This window comes from Dipodomys merriami, unplaced genomic scaffold (genome assembly GCF_024711535.1).
Source record: "Dipodomys merriami isolate MVZ:Mamm:240054 unplaced genomic scaffold, mDipMer1.0.p SCAF_15, whole genome shotgun sequence".
In the NCBI taxonomy this organism is placed as follows: Eukaryota; Metazoa; Chordata; class Mammalia; order Rodentia; family Heteromyidae; genus Dipodomys; species Dipodomys merriami.
The window spans coordinates 3,137,688-3,149,203 of NW_027202826.1; the positions used below are offsets into that span (position 1 = coordinate 3,137,688).

Below are 11,516 nucleotides of genomic sequence, written 5' to 3' on the forward strand. Positions count from 1 at the left end.
TTCCAGGTCTGAGAAGAAACTCTTTGGAGTGGCTGTGAGTGCTGAACCGACTTTTTAAGGGGCCCATTGCTGTGGTCCATGTTGAATGCTTGTTTTGCTTCCAAAACTCCTTGAAAAGGAAATCAAACAATAACTGGAACCTGGTAAATGGAAATATCTCTGCAGATCCTGCAAAAAGTCTGTCCATTTCAACATGTCAGAGACAATGAGAGCATCATGGAAAAATCTTCACTTTGCTTCTCTGGCCTGAGAGGAGCTACAAGAGTGAAAGCACCAGAGAATATATTGAGGCTTAGCCACAGAGCAATGAAAATGTATCCCAAATCACAGAAGACAAGAAAATGTAAATGACTGATAACTCCCAATGCAGTGTACATCATGCTTTCCATCTATCAAACTGGCCCCATCTTTCTCTATTGTTACTAGAGGAAGTGTCCCTTCGTTGCTTCTTTTTTTTTGACAAGCTGTTGCTCTTAGCAACAAGTCATAGTGATATTTTCTTTGATTATAACTAAAGAGCAATATCCATTCTTGTTACATGGGTGTAAAGTATAATTTAAAGCTCATTAAAAGTGTAGCAGGTGTTCACATATAAAGTGCAAAAAAATAGAGGAAAGAATTTCTCTGTGGCTGAGCTGTCAATGCTCGAGAAGCCCAATTTATTTTGCATAACCTTTTAGCAAATAGACATGATTATAATAGAGAGAAGAAAACGCAAACAATAGACGCTGGGAAGTAAAAGGACTTAGCCTTTTGATTTGACCTCGAATCCTCCCTTTTGAAAATATTACAGTCTTTTAACAATCGCAACTCTGACATAGAACATACTTTTCTTCCCAGGAGATAGAAGTTCCTCAGACATTTTCTTAGTACAAAGCTGCTGTAAAGTAGAAAATGAGTAGGTGCATAGACTGAAGTAGAGTCCATTTATGCTCATGGCAAAGCAGGGAATGGATGAATGTTCAATCAACCATTCCTTTTACTTTCTCCTTTTCTCATGGAGACGAGCTTCTCTCTGCAAAGAAAAAAATGCAGACTCAAATTCAAAAGTCAGCGAAAGTCTAGCTTTGAGACTATTGACCAACACCTTCCACTGTTGCTCCAAAATTGGGAAATGGTAGAAAAAAAAGATCCAAATCCATCAGGAATATAGATTCAAAATTGAAAAGAAATATTAAAATCTAAAGACCACTAGACCGCTGCACATTTTTGGCACCTCTTCCATAGAAATACTCACAGAAGCCTAGGATTTATTGTTCGTTGAGTTTTTAATATTCTCTTATTAATATTCTCATCCTATGGGAAAAGAAATATACATATGCTTGTTTTTCAGCTGGAAGGATGGGGAAGAAGTTATAATAATCAAAGAATTATTAATCCTCCATGAGATCATCATGAGAAATGATGATCTCATGGAGGATTAATAATTCCTATTGCTTTGGAAAGATGTGGCACATACAGCCTTCAAAAATGTCAAACAGTTATTGGAAACCTTTCTCCTAATTGAGCAGGGGTAGTAATGGTTCCTCGTGACACTTGGGGGCCATCAGAACTAAAGTTCACTTCTCCTGAACATTGTTGATTTTATTTGCTTTAACACACAATAAGCAACCCTTTACCACAATGTCACTAATAAGTAGGCTAAGAAAAATCAGTCTATACACAAGATATCACTGTAACTTAAAGGTTTCCTTAGATTTCACAGCAAAGACAGATTTAATTGCTTAGTAATACTGAATTTTTAATGTTACTGTTGCTGTAACTTAGTTTCAAAAATACCTATCTCCGTTATTCAATAGGAAATACATACTTATATGTATCTATACAGATATGGTTTAGGGAATTAAGATATTAATAAATAAATTCAAGATTTTATGGTAGGCAAAATGGCCTCAGAATTAAAAAAATTCTTTATTGGACCCCACTTTATATATATATATATATATATATATATATATATATATATATATATATATATATGTATATATGTCATGGAGCCTGAATCTGGGCTTGGGCGCTGTCCCTCAGCTCAAGGCTAGTGCTCTACCACTTGAGCCACAGCCCCATGTCCAGTTTTCTGGTGGTTAACTGGAAATAAGAGTCTCACAGACTTTCTTGCCCTGCTGGCTTTGAACCGTGATTCTCAGATCTCAGCCTCCTGAGTACCTAGGATGACAGCCGTGAGTCACCGGCACCCAGCTTTTAATATATTTTATAATAAGGAAATCAAAACTAAAATAACCTAATGGAAGAACCTCAAATATGTCTAAAAAGGAAGTATATTTACTTCACAGTTTTTTATTGCTGTAACAGAATACCGCAGACTTAGGAAAAGTTTGTGTTTTCTCTTTATATGCAAATCTGCACTTTCTATTCCATATTCCCTTCTGGCTTATTCTTTACTTGCATCTTGCTTACTATTAAGAAATAGTCTAGTGAATGTATGATTTTCCACAAAGATATAATACCACAATTACTCAACTCTTTCATTTGCTTAGTATTCAGCTAGTTTCCAAATTTTTGTTTTTATTGTTACAAATTTATGCAATTCATAGCTCTTTTTAAATAAAACTAGTTCTGTGTTTATGTTTAGAGTCAGATTTCTACTTAAACGATGACTGGGTCCACTGACACAATCCTTCTAAAGACTTATCCAAGACTTATTTGCAATGTCCACAGCAGCCTCTCCATGGTATTTTCCCTTACAACCACAAGGCGTAACTCAGGTTGGGACTTGTGTCATTTGTAATTTACCTGTCAGGTGATTGCTCCAAACAGTGATGCAGCCCTTTGCATCCTGACTTCTTCCTTTGGAGGTTCAGCCTCCTCGTCTCAGCTCTTTTGAGTTCTGGAGATGGTGCAAGCATGATCTTTCTCCTACCTGGTGAGTAGGTAGACTAAAGGCCTAGCTCTCACCTAGAGACCCTGAGAAAGCGACATTACCAGGTACTGAACACTGAGGAGAATATTCCGCCTCCTTTATCCTATTGATGGTGTCATGAGTCGGGCTCCAGGACTAACTGAAGTTTCTGGATAAGGAAACTAGGAACTTGGGTATTTTAGTAGATTAGTCTGGATTAGGTAGGGAATAATCAATCAGGATTTGGTCCCAGGTAAATCCGACTATGGACACTCTATGTACAGACTACCCAGGACAAATTGTTTACACCGAACAGGACAAAGCAATGCGTGTTCAAAGCTAGATGTCCAGAAAATTAAACTTGTGTGTAACCAGTGCACTTGGCAAACCCCAATTCTTTCTGTTCCTTTGGAACTCAACTGAGGGTGGCTGGCCTTCCATCAAGTCTCTGGTGCTAGTCAGTTATCTTCTTCTCTCTGGAAGATTCCCTATAAATGCCCAAAGAAAAGGAAATCAATGGCCCAACACATCACTGAGAATATTCAGGAAGAATCGAGTTATAGCACTTATGGAAGGCTTTTTTTTCTGAAAATGTCTTCATATTCTCCATTCTGCTATTTTTTATTTCAGATGTTACATTTTATTACTTTCCTTTAGGAAATATTTCAGTGAATGTATGACATTTCACCAAGAGGAAATATTAGCGTTTACTCAACTCTCTTCACATCGCTTGGTATTTAGGTTGTTACTATATTCTGCTTCTATTTCTATACACTTATGTAATTAATAGCTCATATTTATAAAACCATTCTGTGTTTAGGTTTAGAGTCCAATTTCTAATTAAAAAATGATGAGGTCAATTGAACCATTTTAAGGATTCACCACACATTAAAATATTCTTGTTGCTGAGAATTTATGTTATTTTCCCCAGTTAAAAAGACATACTCAATAATTATAGTCATTAAAGATGAGTCAAAATTAGAAAAATAAAAGTACAGTATGAAAGTCCTTGAAATTAAATGATGAGTAAGATGTTAGGTACACAAGTCTTTACGTGATAAACACCCCAGATTCTGAGAAAGAATTGAGTTCACCTTCGTCACTGGCATTTCTCTTCATATTTAAGCAGATAGGTTATCTATGAGCAACTAGATTGTTTGTTTTTGTTTGTTTTTAAATTTGAAATTCACATGCAATGCTTCTGGCCCATAGTTGTGCTTTAAAACAGTAAGTGATATCCAGATTTAAAGGCACCATTGCATGTCAAGAACATAGCTGACCCTCACTGATTGTCAGCAGCCTGCACCATTGCATGTCAAGAACATAGCTGACCCTCACTGATTGTCAGCAGCCTGCAGCAAAGGCCGGCAAGCATGGCTGAGCTTCTGTGCTCTGCAGATCGACTATCTGAATTTGAATCCCAGACCCACTGGGAACCAGCTGTGCACATTGAGACCAACTATTTAAACTACCTCTTCCTCTGTTTCTACGGGTATGGAAGGAGAAATAACCATGGCACTGGCTCTCCCATGTCCTTCTACCAGGTAAGATGGCACAGCCCAAACCGTTTCCGAAGCACAAGGATCAGCAGTCCAAGAGTGCAACAGAGAAAATTGTCTCCAAAAAGAAGAGTTAAAAAATGCCATTGTATTCTATGAGTGTGTAGAAAAACACAATAGAGTCTGGCTTACCATGAACATTGAGTGGATTTATTTTGGTTAGCAGAGATGACCAGGGAGGTCCCATAATATTCCACTCTGTTTTTAGTGTCAAGTCTCTTCATTATCTAAAAAGAGATGAATGAACAGTTGTCACACACACACACACACACACACACACACACACACACACACACACACACACACACAGAGAGAGAGAGAGAGAGAGAGAGAGAGAGAGAGAGAGAGAGAGAGAGAGTTAGGTACTTCAATATTAAAGTATACATGCATTTTCTTTTAAGTACAAATTACCAAGGCCCAAGGCAGTCCCAAGTCTTCACATTCTGCGTTTGGACACAGATACTCTCCTACCGTGCCGGGGTCTCTAGAGCCCAGCACAAAGGTGATGGTGAATGTAAGATTCCATCCTCAACACAAAATTTTAAATGTAAACATCTCATTCTGGCCTTTATTACTTTCAGTTATCTTCCTTCTCTGAAGTCTGTTCAGGAATGCTGCGGGGTACGGCAGCCCTACATCCTGCTCCTTTGTGTGTCTGTGAATTTCATGGATTTCTCACACTGCCACCCCCTGGTTGAGTCCTTTTTCTTTTCGAGGGTACAGGTGGCCCCTGGGCTCCATCCCAGTAGGACCTGGGGGGGGGTGGCCTTGGACCACTGCCATTTCCTTCATTAATTCCTCTGTTCTCCTTTCTAAAGCTAAAACCCACGCGTGCCAAATCAAACCACGACAAATGCACCTGGACTCACGATCCCCTTTAACCAGAACTGGTGCCTGAACTCTGCCCCTTGTGCCTCCTCGCCCAGCCCTCCCTGCAAGGTACTGATGAATGGGAGATGGCATCTTGCAGACTTTTCTGCCCGATCTGCCTTTGAACCACTATAATATAGGTTTCTGCCTCTTGAGTAGCTAGAATTATAGGCATGAGCCACCAGTGCCCAGCTAAATTTACTGTTCTTAAACAAATCAAGAAAAAGAAATAAAATTCCAGAGCATTTAACTTCTCAGTGTGGGTAGGCTCTCCTGCCACTTTGAATTAGCCTATCCCAGCCTCACATCCTTAACTCTGAAGCACAGACCCTGCCTTTCCTCTCAGGGTGCTTTTCTTTCCAACACAGAGATAGGGGCTCCATGGAGAGGAGTGCTCTGGGTTTTCTTTAGATAACTCCCAATTTTGCTCTGAAACATGATAGGCTTTACAGACTGATGCGAGAAGAAAGACCAACGTGGAACTGGAGAAATGGTAGAAATTCAGATAATAGAACAACTCCACTTGGCACTGGTGGTGGAAGGTAATGAAGTGAATTTTCCAAATAATGGCAGGACTGGTTTTTTGGGTTCTTTTTAATACAATGGAAGGAGATAAAGAAGATAGTCTTTGGATTTTCTTCCATGTCTCCCTACATCCACTTCGAGTACAAAGGTATCCTACATAATGCTATCATGCAACTCTGACTTCATAAAAGGTGGCAGGTCCACCATTGTGTGGAGGAGAAACTTTTATTTAGGTTTTGAGATGGATTTGAGATAGGTGGTGTTTTACATGCAAGAGAATCACAGCACAAATATGACAAGTTGTAGGATTGAATTCTATTGATTTTATTTTGGGCTAAGAAGCACATTAGCTCATAGATTTTTTTTCTAAATATTATATTCACTTTAAGATGTATGTGTGTTAGAGACCATTCATACCCCAAAGGCCCAGCTTTGTTTATTATTTGAAACCTTCCCACGATGGTATTTATCTATCTTTATGCAACATGAGGACCCCCAGGAGAAACTCCTGAAAAGTATTCAATACTTGTCCTCTCAAAGGTATCATATCCAATCTACTTATCTGTTCTTCAGCCATTTCTAGAATGTTTACAAATATTCCTTTCTCCTATATTAACAATACTTTAGTGTAATTATCAGTGGTAGATCCTTGCAATCATGTGATCTGCTGCCTGGCTTCAAGCAAACCTGCAGGTTTGATTTCTCTGCTAAAACCTGGTACTGTACCTCAGCCCTAAAATATATCAGTGATTATAAATTTTCATTCAAACCATAAACTTACTTTTCCAGTAGTAACACAGTATATTATAGCATGTCTTACTTTAAATGACAACTATGAGCTGCTTCAAAAGAAGGAAAAACACCTTATAGTCGGTGTCTTCTTCCATAGATCACCACCATCATGGGTTGGATCTAAAGCTCGCTCAATGGCTCATGAGTTGCAAATCATTCTTCAGCGCCAGGGGCTTAGCGCTGGGGACTGAGAGCAGGACCGAGCCATGAGGCTCTGTCTGCGCCACACCGGGGAACGAATCCTTTTATGATGACTCAAGGGGAGAGTGTTTTGGAGGGTGTGGGCCTCCAGACTGGAGAGCCAGTGGAGGCCAGGTGGGTTGGGGAGGGCTGCCCCCCGGTGCTGCCTGCCTCTCTTTACCTCGCTCCACTTCGTGGCTGTGACAAGGTGAACAGACCCTGCCACAAACCCCCCAAACCCCCACCGCCGTGCCTCCTGCCTCGCCTCAGGCCCAGACCCACGCACACACCCAGACTCCCCCGGAACCGTGAGGAGTTGGTATGGGTGAAGGAGGGTCCAACACAACATCGTCTTCTTGTGTCCCACTTTTAGCTGTGCACATATACCTTATTCTAGATACTCTTCCCATCCCACATCATTGGAATGATAAATGCCTACCAGGGGATCCACGGATAAAGCAAACACCTGCGCATACGCGCAGGGAACACCACCCAGCTTTGAAGAATGGATTGCTACACTCGTGTGAGGATGGAGAGAACCAGTCAAACCGAACGAGGCAAGTACAGCCTGTTGTCTGTCCCGTGTGGAATATGGATCATTAAAAACCTTGAAATAGGAGGGGAGGAGAGCTATTGGAGGATGGCTATTTGGGACGAAGTGGACCAGGAGCATGGGCAGGGAGGACGGGGAGGGGGACGAGGAGTGAAGACACTTCAGTCCATTCCATACCCTGATAAGAATGTCATAATAAAGCTAACTACCTTGCCTGATTAATAAAAGTTTGTAAAAGTGAAAAAAAGAGAAAGTCAGAGGAAGAATGGCTGGCTGAGGTCCCAAAAATCCCTCTTGTGAGCATGCAATGAGCGATGCACTTCTGTTCCTCCCCTGGAGTCCCGTGGCCTCCACAAAGTACCGGGCTAAGGGCTTCCCAAGAACCCAGCCTCGGGATTGTTCCGCGTCCTACCATGGCAGTCCTCACTTGGTCTAAGTGAAGTACACTGACCCATTAAGGGTTGATGAGTACAGCCAAGGGATAGACTGCTACTGCAGGGTATAAAATTATCCAAACAGGAGGAAGACGACATCTGAAAAAGGACTCTAGAAATTATGAACATGTTTGAGTTGATTAGTAGCAGTAAACTTTACAGATACAGAATATTCTGGTTTAGTATGATGTTTCTTCTGTCTTTCTGCCAGGCTGGAAATACAAGAAGGAACTTAAAACTGATTCACAAGCTAGAGACAAAATATACTGGGAAAATGAATGAGACTGGAGAATGGAAAAGGAAATCCTTTAACTTTATAAAGAGGAGATAATAAAGAATAAATGAAGTTACTGAAGTTACAATATCTTGTGAGAGATAAATTTCTCCCTTGGTTTCTTTGTGTGTGTGTGTGTGTGTGTGTGTGTGTGTGTGTGTGTGTGTGTGTGTGTGTGTGTGTGTGTGTGTGTGTGTGTGTGTGTGTGTGTGTATCTATGGGCAGACTAAAGGTTGAACTGAAAACTTTACACTTACTAGGCAGGCACTTTCTACTTGAGCCACACTTCCAACCCAATATTTTGCTCTTTCAATGACAGTCAGTTCATTTAGGAAATGGTTAATTATTTCAAATTATTAATACCATACACAGGGAATTATACACTTTCAAATAACATTCATCTTTTAATTCTCTTCACAACTAAGCAAGTCCATCTACAGTCCTGAGGCATACACCAAGGTTAATGACTTAACCTCCATTTTACATAAGCAAATTGCAAAGATTCTAACTAACACAGATCACACGCTTTATAATTATTGTCTCACTAAGCATTGCTATTAAGACCTTATCCTCATACTCAATGTATAAATGGAGTTTGTTATTACATGCCATTTAGGGTCAATCTAAAGCCTAATTTCCTGATGGTTTGGAGCAGTCCGAAATATTAACGCAGATCTTTAGGTGATATTTTATGCTTGAATGTAGTTACCAGGGATAATATGTAAATGAAGTATTGGTGCAAAGGACTTAACTGCAAATGTACACTTTTAGCAATGGAAAAACACAATGAAAAAGAACCTCAAGTTTCAGGGTGCCAAAAGAGTGAGATTAAAGAGTGGGTGAAATGTGAAGAGCTGTGGGAGGGGAAGGAGGGATATCTCAGAAATAAAAGTTGCTTGAACCCGATGTAAAGGCAAGGCGTTAGTCACTGAAAATATCACTTATTTATCAAGTACATGCTATACTATTTGCAGGGGAATGCAACTCTCCATCAATATTTCCCAATGTTAGAGGTCATTCTTATTTTTAAAAAGTGTTTATTGAAGCTGTATGTGGATATTTATCCACAAATAGAACTGTCTCAATCATTTTTCCATATTTTATTTTGGATGAAATGCAGTTTTCATCAATAACTTCCATAAATGTTAATTTTATTGTAAGTGACTGGACTTAGAGGCTCAGGCCCTACCGCGTGAGCTGCTACCATTTCAGACCACAATGGAATAAATAGTTATGCCGCAGCCACGGCTTTCGCTCACTGAAACACAGAGCCCACCTGTGCACAGCTCGCGTTTCAAAGGCATCATTGGAATTCTCTGAGGATGAAGTATGGACCGCATTGTCCAATCCCGTTTTGACATGCCCCATAACACTGGTCATGCTAAAGCAACTATCCAAACAGCTGGGAGTCAGGGGATGCACTGTCCTCTTAAACCGACATGCTACATGGTAACCCCCTCATACAACTACTTCAAAACAATTCAAAAAATATGCTCTAAAGAAGAAAAATATACTTCTCTAATTATAAGCAACATGAACAAAAAAGTAAAAGTTAACAGCAAGAATGCCCAAACGCCTTGGGCCTGCATTTAAAATCATCCAAGTGATGTGCTAGTTACATGAAGCCCACAATTGGTTCCAACACTTGCCTCAGACGTCAGCCAAGAGAGGGTGACTTCAAGGATTCACTGATCATGATGTTGTTTGGAAAGTGTGAAGGAGTGTGTGTGTAAATTCCAACACATACAGGGTTCCCAGTAGAAGGGAGCCATTCTTGACAATTAAGACAAGCATATTACAAAATGCTGCTTTCCATTTAGAATGCCCTGAATATCATTGATAATAAATTCTCTTTCTTTCTCTCTCTTTCTCTCTCTCTCTTTCTCCCTCTCTCTCTCTCTCTTTCTCTCTCACACACACACTATGACTAAAGAACAAAAGAAATAAGGTCATATATACCATAAATGATGTGTCACATAAAGAAAAAATACAGCAAAATAAAAATATAGCAACCCTACGGTTTACAGTGTGTTTTGGAATTGTCTAAAACCCTCCTGGCAAGTATCATCCTGGCAAATTTCAGCCTCTGGAACTCTTTGTGATTAATTGCCAAACCCAGAAATTTCTATTAATTCTCCATATTGAAAATTATAAGATCAGATACTGCACTTGATCTTCTCCAAAAGGCCATGAGCCAATTATTCTCCACATATTCCAGTGACATAAGTACACTTGAAGCATAAATATTCCAATGTAGGCTTTTCCTCTGTGGTTATCTGCTCTAGCAATTTCAATAAAACCTTTGGACATGGATAACAGAACTAATAGAGCCACATTTACAGACCAACCACACTTTGAAGTACTTGAAAAAATAGTCTATTATTGATCACAGATTTTCTTCCTTGTCCCTACTCCCTGAGCCATACATTTGACCAATCATTACATAACAGTGATATTCTAAGTAGCATCATTGGTAATTGATGGTAATTTAAGGCATACGGGAGATGTGTGTCAAAGAATGTAAATGCAATGGCCACTGCTTAGAAAGGTGCTGCACCTCCATGATTTTGCTATTCAGAGTCCTGGGCCCAGTACCCTTGAGATTCGTGAAGAGTGACTGCATATCCTCAGATTTCTACAACAACAAGAAGCAATGTGATAAGATGATTTCTTTGTTGCTTTGTATGTCCCTCCCCCGCGGTATAACCCCTGCTTTCACTGTATTAATGTTGGTATAGTTTGTGGAGGGGAAGGGAAAAAAACAAATCGTTTAAATAGGGATACATTGCAACAATGAGATGTACAAGTCATTACGATGAAAAACGAACTTTACAACTTTGGGGGGGGGATGGGAAGGGATGGGAAGAGGAAACAAAGGACAAAGGAGGAGGCAGCAATGCTTGGTAAGAAATGTACTCATTATCTTGCCCGTGTAATTGTAACCCCTCTGTACAGTATTTTCACAATAAAAAAAAGAAACTGAAAAAAAATAAAAAAAGAAGCAATGTTCTAACAAGGAGAGCTAAGTGTGACCCTACGTTACCATTTTCAGTAGAAGCTTCATTTCTTTCACATGCCTGATTCGGATGTGTAAATCATTCTGGTCAAGTGTAAACTGGCTTGTAAGGTCCTATGGTTGGTTTTCAGATCTTTTGCTATCACAGAAATTAAACATGATGCACTTTGAGTCACTTTGACCTACATAAATAGAATACTGAGTACAACAATTATTCCAAAAATTCCAACAGCTTTGTAACGAAGTTTCTAACAACAGAAGCCTGGGAACACTATGGATTTGGTAGGAGGGGAAGGCATTATTCTGCACTACTGGACTCTGTGAGAGCAGTCCAGCTGGCAGGATGCTACCACTGTCCTTCAGGTATGAATTATGTCTCTGTTACATTTATCACCATTTCCTGCTCAAAAAAAAGAGCGTAGGAAGGAAATGGAGAGGCATCCCCTTCCTGGC

At 39.9% G+C, this 11,516-nt stretch overlaps 1 long non-coding RNA gene across 1 annotated transcript; it reads right to left on the minus strand.

Annotated features, from left to right (window-relative positions):
* Nucleotides 1–730: 730 nt before the first annotated feature.
* Nucleotides 731–11,213, minus strand: LOC138826752 (uncharacterized). The gene is made up of 3 exons (XR_011371834.1): nucleotides 11,091–11,213; nucleotides 4,552–4,646; nucleotides 731–1,015 (listed from the first exon to the last, which is right to left on the minus strand). It is a non-coding gene; the product is annotated as an uncharacterized lncRNA (long non-coding RNA).
* Nucleotides 11,214–11,516: the final 303 nt, after the last annotated feature.